Consider the following 12,038-nt stretch of genomic DNA (forward strand, 5'->3'; position numbering starts at 1 on the left):
TTCCTTCTTAAGCGGAACAATGGCGGCGGCACAGCCTCTCCTCGCTGGGACCGCTCACGGCAGCTCGGCGCCTCTGCGGCCAGGTGCCCGGGCCGGGCTCCGGCTTTGTTCCCCTGGCCAGACGGCCGCTGTTTCATCTTCCCGGCTCCCCTTTCTGTGCCATTTAAACTTTAACCTGGTAGTAACTTTGCCCGCCTTGATTCCCGATTCAAAGGCTGGCAGATGAAAAGCCCTCCCCTTGGATGTGGCTTGAAAACTTCATCCCCAGTCTCTCTCTTCTTTGAACTGCCTTGGAGCCTTTTGCCCAGACTCTTTTATTCGCCCTGGGCCTCTAGCTTTCAGGCCTGGGGGCTTGGGAAAGGCAGCCGGGGAGGCTTCTCAGTTGGGGCCCGAGAGGACCCCAAGTGCCCAGGGTGGGTGACTCTTGTGCCACACACACACATACACACACACACACACACAGAGTCCGGGGCAGGGGGTCTGGATCAGGAGACCATCTCTGGCCTTCGGGACCAGTCTTCTGCCCTCCCCCACCCTCCCCCATCTCAGCTTCCCTTCACAAGCCCCAGACCCACAGCACTTCAAGGCTTCTGGCCCCAGGTGCGTCCTCCAGAAACTTTTTCCTTTTCAATGCCAGGCAGGCTGCTTGCTGTTTCGGATGTCGGGCAAGTCACAATGAGAGAATTCTGTGATCACAGAAAAATTCCGGTAATCAAGACCAAGTGGGACAGTGGGGAAATGAACCAGGGAAAGGGGAGAAATAAACCCCGAACCAGACCCAGCTACTCCTCCCTCTCCAGGCAGGTCCTGCAGGGCCGGGCCACTCAGCCTCCTCACCCACCCGGGGCTTCTAGGGATCAGCTTTGTTAGATGCTCGGTGTCTTGCCTGTCTCCCAAGATGAGCTCCCCCACCACCCTTATCTCTACTGACAGGAGGAAAGAATACTGAAGTGGGTCGAACGTGTCCACATCCCAACCTCTAAATCTGTTAATTGACCTTATTCAGGAAAGGGTCTTTACACACATAACTAAGTTCAGGAGCTTGAGATGTGGAGACCATCCTGGATGATTCAGGTGGACCTAAATGCAATGACTAGTGTCTTCATGAGACACAGAGGAGAGGAAGAGGCAGAGAGTGGAGGAGCAATGTGGCCACAGGCCACAGACCACCTGCAGCGGCCGGAAGCTGGAGGAAGCAAAAACAGATTGTTCCCTAGACCCTTTGGAGAAAGCGTGTCCCCACTGTCACCTTAATTCCAGACTTCTGGCCCCCAGAACTGTGCAAGAATAAATCTCTGTTGTTCTAAGTCATGAAGCTTAGAGTAATTTGTTACAGCAGCCTGAGGAAGTTCATGCAAGTATGCAAAGGTGTAGAGAGGAGTTTTGTGGATATTCACACTCTGCCCCAGTGCCTGGTTGGGGTCGGGGGAGGGGGTGAAGCTCAGCTCCTCCCCAGCCTCAGAAGATGTGTCCCTATAGGTGTCAGCCAATCATGATTATCCTAGGACCCTCGCCAGTGACTTAAAGGTGGGTGTGTGACCTTATGCTAGCCAGTGAGGTGGGAGGGGAAATTGTGCTGGGAGCAAGGTATGCTGGGGACAACCTCTTCTTCCCTGGTGTGATCTGCTCTACCAGTGAGTCCACACAGCCAGCATGAAGGTTGCAGGATGGAAAGCCAGAAAGGGCCTGCAGAAGGTAGGGCAGGAACAGGCAATGATACAACCTAGACAGGGATCCTGGAAAGACAGCTAGAAATAGGTTCGGGGTAGACCAGAAGTCTACCTGCCTGATTTGAGAAGACCATTAAAGAGAATTCCTTCCAAAGGCAGAGCCAGACAAGCCAGCTTAGCTTTATAGCAAAGGTTTGACCTTGGGGACCAAGATTCTAGTGTCTGGAAGACAGATTTCTCTCCTGACCACACCCCATAGATACATGTTCCAAGTCCTTGTGAAAGAGAAAAGCTATCAACAAAAATTGAAAGGCTGGTGTGCATTGAAACTCAGAAGACATCAGGACCTATGACAGCAGCAGGTTGTTAAGGGAGAAGAGAACCCTCTCCCCCCGCAGCTCAGTGCAGGGAGGACTCCATGATGTGGGGAGCCATTGGCTGCTGGAGAGCCCCAGCCCCTCAGCGTCAGAAGTGTGAGGCTCAGAGGCGGCCGCAAGGCCAGGAGACAGAATGGCCCACCTGGGCAGCAGGACGCAGCGGAGGGTCTTGGGTGTGTCCAGCTGACACATGGTGCTGAGAAGGGACTGGATCCAGTGGAAAGCAAGGGGCTGAAGGACACGCCTACAGATGCAGGACTGCGCTACTGCAAACAGCCTCGCAAGCAGGCATATCTGAGGGACACCGGAGCAGAATAGGAAGGCCTGTCCCCGTGCCACTTGGTAGCTAACAGGTTTGTTTACGAGCCCACAGGAGACAAGCCTAGAGAGTCCCCCAAACCCCTGAGTGACGATTTGGGGGATTTCAGGAGTCCTGCAATATCAAGGAGCCACACAAATACACATCACTGTTGTTGCTGCTCCTCGTGGCCTTGGGCTGTGTGGCCCGGCGGACGCAGGTCCCATCATTCAGCAGCAGCACGCATCCAGACTGAAGTGCTCCACTGCCTACCCTGTGTAACCTCCCTGTGCATATCAGAGTCCTCAGAGGCCTGCAAAAGACGCCCGTGCCCAGGCCCCACCTGGGTCCTGTCCCAGGCTCATACTTGCTCAAGGCTGCGCAAGAGAGGAGAGGCTGATGCCCTCCCAGGACAGAACTCTGACCTTCTTCCAAACCAGGGAGCTCAGTTTCCCCAGCTCTAATGTGGGAGGTTGAGCTCAGCGGCTTCCCGGGACATTCTCAGCTCAGCTCTACTGTGGGCTGAAGGGCTGCTGAGCATGAGAGGTGCCCCACCCCCAGCCGGGCCAGAGAGGAGGGAGGGACAGGTGGGAACTGTACAACTCCCTCCTCCCAGACTCTGTGGTCACTCCCCATGTCTTCTGACTGAAGGTTGGGCCTTCAGCGGTCTCCCAGCCCTGGGTGGGTGAGGGGGAGGAACATCCTCTTCCCGCAGGAGGCGGGAGTCACCCCGAAGCATGACTGTGCTAATGGGTCTGCACAGTCGTTAGGCAGAGGACGGACCTAGTGGGGCCATCTGAACCACATTTAACTCCTCATTTAAATTTACTAACAGATGTAAACTACCCTCAACGAGAGACATAGGCCATAAGCACCCTTCCTCTGACCCACTCTGAGGAGGCTAGGCTTTCATTTCAGGGTGGATGGCCTTCTGTAGAGCTCTGGGCCCTATAATGGCCATTGGTAAGTGATGATGACAGGCAAAACAGAGGGCAGGCGACCTCAAGCTCTCCTCATGGGAGGCATCCACCATCCAAAAGCTCCCTTGCCCCCTGCAAAGGTCCCAGTGTCCTTCACTGCCCTACATTTGTGCCTCTTCATGCATCACAGAGACCCCAGGCTCAGCAGCTTGGAAAGTTCTCTAGTCGTGAGTCAGAGATAGTGGCATCCAGCCCTCTGGAGCAGAAGCCATACCCTCCCCGATAGGAGAAGTGGAGGTCCAAGGGAGGCCCAGGGAGCCCACCGGCTATCTTCAAGAGGCCTGCTCACTCAGGGAACCAGCCTGTAGCTCCAAGACCTGCTCAGGCAGAACTTTAAGAAGGAGTTTTTTGCAAACTGCTGAGGCTCTTCTCAGTCAAGGCGGAGCCATTAGCCTTCTTCAAACAAATCTCTGTTTACAAAAGGGCCTTCAGGTGGGCCAATGATACCCATGACGTGGGGAAGAATGCGGCCACACTTCTGGGGACCTGATCAAGTCTACTTTTCCACAGCCCTCACCCCTGTTCCCCACCTCCCATGCTGTAGATGCATTTGCCCTGGAGCCCAGGAACCTCATGGAAGAAGTGACACTTGCCCCCTTGCTTGCTAAAGCATAGGGCTTTGTGAATTAGCAGGGTCCTGACCACAAACCCTGGCTGGAAGGGACCCAAGGAAAGGGGATGTCTGGACTGGGGAAGAGGCTCTTCCCTGTCTTGATTGTCAGGAGGGGAGATGGCTCTGACACAGCCTGGGCCCACTCCTGGCCCCGCCACTTGGCTTGGAGGGTGGAGTTTGGGAAGCATGATTGGCCATGTGGGTGTGAGCTCAGATTCTGGAACACAAAGAGGCCAAACATAGACCAAGGGCAAGTAGGAACCCTTCTTTGGAGAACCCTGTCCACCCGCTGGGGCTGAGAACATGATCTCCCCCCAGTACCCCAGCAGCTGAGTAGCCCAGCCAACCTGTGCCCACCAGATTTATTTGTCCTTCTTACTGGGGTCCCATCAAGACAGGTACCTTGTCCTATTCGCCAACACCTAGCACAGAACTAATAATTCATAACTGTGGATTAAGCAAACAAATAATAACACATCTGAATCCCATTTCATGTGTGGACACATCTTGGTATCCACATGCTTCCCCACTCTGTGGATTTTCCACAGCAAACACCTCCTCCTGGCTCCTGGCCCACTTCGGGCGTCCCACCCTCACTTTCTGTGAGCTCAAGGATTACAGACTAATCCTAATATATTTGCCTGAGCAAAACCTAATTAGGAAGGTAAATCTGAAAGAAAAAAAAAAAAAAAAAAAGGTAAAACAATATAAAAACCCAAGGAGCGTGCCCCCTAGCCCCCAGAGCAGAAGAGAACGTGGTTTGGACTTCCTCTTTCTGCAGCGTCCCTCCCTTAGCTTAACGAGGAGACAGGTCCCCTCTCTCCACCAGGCAAGGGCAAAGGAAAGGCAGAGGATAATTTGTTTAAAAAGGCAGCGGGGCCTGGAATCCCGCTGTGGATAGGAAGGGGGGCAGTTGACCTGTCTTCCTGCTTCCAGGGCTTGGAATTTCAGATCGCCTGGAGGCTCTAGCAAATGGTTAGGTTATTTCTCTCGAAAGAGATGAAAGTCCAATTCAAAATGACTTTTAAACCAGAAAGGTAGGGGTGTGTGTGTGTGTGTGTGTGCGCGCACGCACGTGTTGGTGTTTGCGTGTTTGCGTATACGCACATACGCAGCATTCATTGGTTCATGTCACTGAAAGACCAAAAGTAGGACCGGCAGAATACAATGACTTAAACAAAAAACTCCGCATTCCCCCTTTATCCTTCATCCTGCAAGCAGGCTGTGTCCCAACACTAAACCGACACCTAGGTTCTATGCCTGCCTCTCCAGGATCAAGAACAGGAAGAGCCTTTTTTTCTAGCCTATGGGGTGGCGGTGATTGAGCCTGATTGGCTTCTTTTCAGTCACGTGGGCATTCACGAACCAATCACACGGTCTGAAGGATTTGATGCTCTGATTCGTCAGCCGTCGTCACGTGTTCCACGTTTGGCCTCTGGGTACCGATCAAACTATCTAACTCGCAAGGACTTAATGTGAGGGAGGACGTGGTTCCCCAAAGAAGATACGCAGCAAGAGTGTGTTCGATCTCGCAAAGGGGAATTGAGGCTGCACAGGCAATAGGAGGCATCCGCTGTCAACTTGAACCATGAAGAGGACGGGGAGGGTTTTAAAGTTCGAAGGGCAGGACAGATAGGGTCAGGAGGCGGGGGTTGCCGTGAAATGAGCAACCGGGGGCCCGGAGTGGGCCCTGAGCTGCTGGGCTGAGTGCAGAAGGGGTTTCCCAAAGGCAGAACATATGTATCAGGGGGTAGGCTCCATGGACACATGCTGAGGTGCTCCTGGGGCTCCGGATGGTAGTGGAGGGCCTGAGCTGGCTGTTGAAAGGAGTATCTGAAAAGCCCCACTTTGAGGAACACCAAAGCAATCTATTAGCTTCATGTTCTGCTTTGTAGGGGAATAACAGAATGCAAAAAGGAGAAAGAGAAGAGGTAGCAGCAGACAGGCCCCCTGATGGCCAGGGAGCTGAGACGTTGTTCCTGTGCAGCCCCTAAACCCAAACCAACTTCGGTTTTCCTGGGGCAGCTGAGCTTTTTTTTTTTTTTTTTTTTTAAGTGTCAAGATAGAGCAGAGAGCTGCCTTCAGGCTACAGGGCACTGGGGATTGGCGAAGTTGAGTGGCAGCCCAACCTGGGGCAACTTTCAAGAGATGGGCTTCTAAAGATCACTTTTAATTCAGTTCAGAGTATTTACCAGGCTTGTAGTGTGTGCAGACCACGGGCTGTGTCCTGCAGAGTCAGTGGACAAGAGAAACTCCAGATGGCTTCTGAACCTCCACTCAAGGCCCGTTGCTGCCATGACCTGGAACATCATCACTCCGTCTAGGGATCCATCTTATCCGTGAACCCCGGCAATGGCAGCGATACCGCCCATTCCTCTGGAGCTCTCTTGTGCCTGACTTGGTGTCGTGTGTACAGGAGCCACTCCACATTTGCATCTTGTCATGAATAAGCGAATGTTTCTCTATAATGACGGGCATAACAAAGAGGATTGCCATCTACTGAGCACTGTTCATGTGCCAAGTAGTTAAGAATCCTATCAACCCAATGGTCATCATTTCTGGTAACTTACTTGTTGAGAACCTGCTATGTTCTCCTGCCAGACATAGAGCAGAACATAAGAAACAGAAAGCCACTCTCTCACGGAGCCTGCACTATGGAGCACACAGCCATCCACATCTCCGGATGAGGGAACTGAGGCTCCCAGGGAATAAGGAGTGTGCTCACTGTTGCACAGACAGGAAATGGGGACCCTAGCTTCCCCTGCTTCCAAAGTAAAATAAAAAACAAATTCAGTCATACAACCACCGAAGAAGGTGTGACTAATTTTTCTTTGCGTTGAGGGAAGTGAGGAAGAATGTCCCAGAGTAGGCAGCACTGAGCTGACCCTTGAAGGATGGAGGAGACTTTCAGCCTGAGGAGGAAGCATGAAAGAGGGACCGCGGGAAGGAAAGCGGGACCAACAAAGATTCAGAGTTGGGAAGGTCGTGCCATCCGGCCGGGCTTGTTGGACAGCAGGTGTTTCATGTAGCTGATGAAGCTGCATGAGAGTTGATGACCAGCTCTGGGAGACCAAGGGCTTGCCCTCTTGTAATCAGTGCCATTTGTTAGTTCTTCATTCTGCACCAGGCACTGTGCTCGCCACTCTCCGTGGATCATCTTCCAGTACTCTTATTTATACTATCTCTTTGTAAGTACTTATTAAGTACTTATTACTACTCCATTCAAATCCAATGGCTATTCCCACTGTACAGATGGAACAGCTGAGGCCCAGAGAGTCCAAGTACCTGCCCAAGGCTGGAACGCAGGCAGCCTGCCTCCCACCATGAGGTCTCCTGCTGCGTGGAGGGTGGGGAGTCTGGGGGAGGCAGGTGGTTGAGAGCCCTGTCTTCCTCCATCTGTGCTGGCCCAGCCAGAGGAGGACTGAAAAGGCGCTGCTCCGAGGGCCCAACCCCTTCCAAGCCCGCGAGCAGAGCAAGGAGCAGATGGGAAGTCGCCCACCCAGGGACCGGCTCCAAACCTTCCAGAAACCTGCAAACATGAAACAATCACAGATGAGAGGAGGCTTGAAAGCCACCGTTTTTAAAATAAAAGGAAATCGCATTGTAAAAGCCCTGGCAAAGATGACAAAAAAAAAAAAAGAAAAAGGAAAAAAAACTTGTTAAGATCAAAAATGCAGCCAAACCTCAAAAAAGAGGCTTGGGATAAAGGAAGGGAGCGGGGGTTTACCTGGGGGCTTCCAAGGGGGCTTCTGAAGCGGGTGAGGGCGGGGCTGTCCCCAGCCTGAGCTGGGGCAGGGCTGCTCCTCATCCTCCCCTGTGAAGGCCCCTTTCATGTACCCCCCGACCAGGCCTGCAAGGCCGGATGGTGGCGCAGAGACATCGGACACCCATCAACTTTTCCAACTTGAAACTCATTTCTTTCCCTTTAAACTGAGGAAACTTGGAGTCCTTTTAAGACACAGAGAATGGCAGGGATTCAAATGGTACCTTCTCTCAGACTCCTCACCCCACCTTCCCCGATGGAGGTGGAGGGGCTTTCTGGCCCCACCTGGGAGAAAGTTAACTCTTCACCCAGGTGACCAAGGGCAGGCCTGGGGGACCGTCTGAGGCCAGAGTCAATTAGCTGCCCCTCAGAAGTTTCATCTTATTCTCAGGCCCCCAAGGAACAGATGACCAGACAAGCCCCCAGCACAGCTCTGTCTGACAGCAGGTATTCTATGGGGATTTATGGAATAACATTTCTCAAAAATAATTTTATCCTGCCACACAGCAAAGGGGGAGTGGGGAAGAAAGAAAGACCTCAAGGATCCCCAAGACTCAGGTCAACCTTTCAGAGTCTCCTCAGCCCCGCCGGAGGGCTGGAGGGGTGGGCAGGGGCTCCTGTGGCCTCTGGCTCTGATGGCGGACACTCTTCCTAAGACTTCCGTGTCCCTCAGCTCAGAGAGGAGCCCATGCCATAACCAGTCTGGGCCGGACCCCGTGGAGCAGGCCAGAGGGGTCCCAGAGGACCCAGGCGGAGTGGGGGGAGGTCTTTGTGTGTCTGACCTGACCGTGGGCAAGCTGCCACTCAGTGGCAGGGTAGGGGCTGGGAAAGTGTGGCAGGGTCCCCCACCTCAGGGCACACTGGGCCCCAAGCACAGGGACAGAGGCACCTACCCACTCTCACACAGACCGCATGGGCTGGGGTACTTCCCAGACTCCCTTCCTTGCCAGCCAGTGACAGCCTGCATGGTACTGCAGGTCTCCGGGCCTCAGCCTTCCCCTCTGGGGTAGGGACAGGGCCCTGACCCTGCCTGCCGCACGCAGGGATGTGAGGGTCACAAGCGGCCAAGTTGGTCGTACCATGCCGGGCTTCCCGAGACCATGGACAATACATACTCTGACAGAGCGGGGGCGGGGGGCGGGTGGACAGAGATGGGCCAAAAGTGACAAACAGGAGCTGAGAGGACATCAGAGGAAGAAAAGGAGGGGGGCAGACAAAGAGAGATGGGGTGAGCGAGACAGTGACACAGACACAGCCTGAAGCGGAGACAGAGAGGATCGGAGACCAAGGCAGAGGGACAAAGGCGGCGGTTCCGGGGGAGGTTGGGGACATGGGGAGAGTGAGACAGACTGTCAGGACCAGAGAGAAGGATCCAAGTGGAAATACCCCCCAATCCCAGACACACACACTCAGGAGCAACACACACGTGTGCTCAGTGCCTGTCTGCCCATCTGTCCATCTGTCCGTGCAGCCACTCAGGGGATCCTGGCACAGCCCTCAGGCCTTCAGGGAGTCAGTAGTGGTCTGACAGGCCTGCAGCCAGTGAGGCTGTGGAAGCAGAAGCTGCTGTAGCTGAGAGCTACAGGCCCTGGGGGCAGGCTGCCCTGGTGGAACACTAGCCAGGAGCCTCGGTTTCCTCATCTGCAGAATGGGAATTGTATTACAACCCACTTCATGGGGTCACCATGAGCTTCCATAAGTAGACACTGAAAAGCGCTCAGCACCGGCCGGTCGCCTGGGAACACAGCCTCCTTCCTCAGGGGCCTTTGTCGGCCGCTCCTCCCGCTCAGGTCCTCCCTTTCTCCATCTCTTCTCTTCACTAAGACGCCCCCTGGCTCTGGGATCCCCCTCTGCTGGCCCAAGGGGCACAGCAGCACCCAGATGAGCAGCAGTGTCCACTCACATGGACACCCGCCTGCTGCCCACGAACACCAAAGCCCTCCACGGGGAGCCTCACGGGGACCGGCCCTCCCAGCAGGGGACTTCATGCGCGGAACAGACACTGACCCCCCTGGTGACACACTCCACAGGGCCAGCCTCTCAGAGGTCAAGAAAATAAATGCCAAGATTCATCTTCCTTCCCTTTAAAGAAATTCCTATATTAATGGCCAGGAAGCTGGGTGGGTGCGGGGTGGGCGGGGGGAGGGGGGTATATGGCACAGGTGGGTCTCACTGAAGCTCATGAGCTGCTTTGGCTCAGAGATTTCAATGCTCCAGTTCCTGGACAGTTGTCAGCCTCATGACTAAAACCTCCCAGGACCCACGGCCAAGGAAAGGGCCAAGAGGTCAGCATGGCACAAAAAGCACAGACTCAAAAAAGCAAGGTAGGTTGTATGGGGCCTGCAGGAGGTGGCAGCTTAAATGTCACCCCCTCAGAGAGCCCTCCCCGGTCCACTCCCCCCAAGAAGGCCCATCCACAGGCACATCCTTCCCTGACCCTCACTGTTCGAAGTGCATATATTTAGTTACCTACCGGGGAGCTCGACTAGACCCTGAGCAGACCGTGCCTGGGAAGTTCCTCTGTGGCAGTCAGTCCTGATGCTTTGTGCCTGGGACAACGTGGGTCCTCTTGCGACAGTTTTTTAAGGAAATAGGAGGTACTTCGAGTTCATGGAGAAGCTGGGTCAGGGCTGGGAAGGGAGAAGATTTGGAAGTCAGAGGGGAGCTGGGTTCCAGGCAGGGAGCTTCAGCCCCAGGAGGGCAGGTCACCAGGGTCTCAGCCCTCTGTCCCCACCTGTGCAGCCTGGGAAGGTTCCCCTCATGGCCTTCCACCTGTGTCTCCCCTCCTGGAGAATGAGGGGAGGGCATGGAAGTGACAGAGTCGCTGGCAATGCTCCCAGAGCACAGAGGTTGGAGAGGTTTTCACAGGTACTATATAATAATAATAAAAAAAGTAGTATTACGTTGACCCAACAAAAACGGACTTTCTTATAGATCAGAAAAGGCTAAATATTAGCCTTTTGAGGAATGGCTCAAAAGGACGTTGAGAAACGTCCATACTGTGGAGGAGAAGAAAGCAGAGCTTCCACCATTACCCCAGGACACTGTAGCCGACCCCAGCCGTGCCTCCCAAACAGCACTAACTATTACAAAATACACACACACACACACACACACACACACACACACACACACACACACACCAGTAACAAATAAATAAAGTAAGAAAGGACAAATGTGAACAGAATTTTAATGGAACGAACATTGGGGAATCTCCTGCATGCTCTGTGACTTTGGGCAACTTATTAACCTCTCTGACCCCTAGCTCCCTTACCTGGGACACGAGAGTAAGACCATTCCTTTTGCAGGACTGTCCAATACCTTCCAGCCAAACACCGCCAAGAACACAGCCTTAGCCTAACAAAGTTGGGTTCACTGGCGGCGGCTTGCATGGGTGGAGAAGGCACACTCAACTCATGGGCTCCCCAGGAAAAGGATGCGAGAAAGATTATTCTCGGACTCTGGCTTGTGTTAAGTGATATTGTGGGCTTTTCCTCTGAGTCAGAGGCTGTCAGGAAGCAGGGGTAATTCCAGGGTTGGACATCTTAAGGATTCTTATCTAGAAGGCAGGAGGAACCAAGCAGGGCCGCAGCTACAAGTAGTAAACATTTTAGCCAGGAGGAGGATATTTGGGTAGTTCTGTGGTTTGGGTTCACATTCTGCCGGAGCTCACACATGATTATGGAGGGGCCTGGTCTGTGTTTGCTTTGTAGTCTTGCCTGATGGCGGTGCTCTGTGGAACTGTTTATGCCCATGGGCCCAGCTGACTGGGTCAGGTTTTACATTACTCTCCGAGGTTCAGAGGGTCTGTTGGTGGCTCTTTCCTTCCGTGGTTTTTAGGAAGCTAGCATGCCCATACTCCATGAACCTTGGGCTTAGTTTCAGCTCTGCGGCGCCATAGTGGTCCAGAAGCTGACACATTACGCAACTCAGACTGCCGATAGCCCAGACTCAAAGGAGGATGAGGTGGGTGTGCACTGGGATGCTTCTGGCTGTAGTAGGGCTTGAGCTGGGTTTTTAAGGATGAGTAGGAGACGCAGAGGGAGGATGGTCGACTGCACAAGAATCAGAGAGCAGAGGCTAGATTAGTCCAGTGTGGTGCCCAGACCCAGCCACCCCTCCCCTTCTCCCCTGTAGTCAATGGGGCTCAGCCCCTCCCCCAGCTCAGACCACAGGATTTGGGCTGCGCTGCACCTGGCACTGGGAGGAGCACATGACATGTTCCCGCCAACCAGCACGTCACATGCCATGGCTACGTGACTGTTGAGGGCAGGCCTTTGAGTGGGCTGGTCCAATCAGAGAGCCTCTCAGAGCTTTCCTGGGGGATGCTGGGCGGG

At 53.9% G+C, this 12,038-nt stretch overlaps 1 long non-coding RNA gene across 1 annotated transcript; it reads right to left on the bottom strand.

Annotated features, from left to right (window-relative positions):
• Positions 1 to 6,759: 6,759 nt before the first annotated feature.
• Positions 6,760 to 11,122, bottom strand: LOC116580264. The gene is made up of 4 exons (XR_004281572.1): positions 10,976 to 11,122; positions 10,436 to 10,572; positions 10,175 to 10,331; positions 6,760 to 7,467 (listed from the first exon to the last, which is right to left on the bottom strand). It is a non-coding gene; the product is annotated as an uncharacterized LOC116580264 (long non-coding RNA).
• Positions 11,123 to 12,038: the final 916 nt, after the last annotated feature.

This window comes from Mustela erminea, chromosome 19 (genome assembly GCF_009829155.1).
Source record: "Mustela erminea isolate mMusErm1 chromosome 19, mMusErm1.Pri, whole genome shotgun sequence".
Taxonomy (NCBI): Eukaryota; Metazoa; Chordata; class Mammalia; order Carnivora; family Mustelidae; genus Mustela; species Mustela erminea.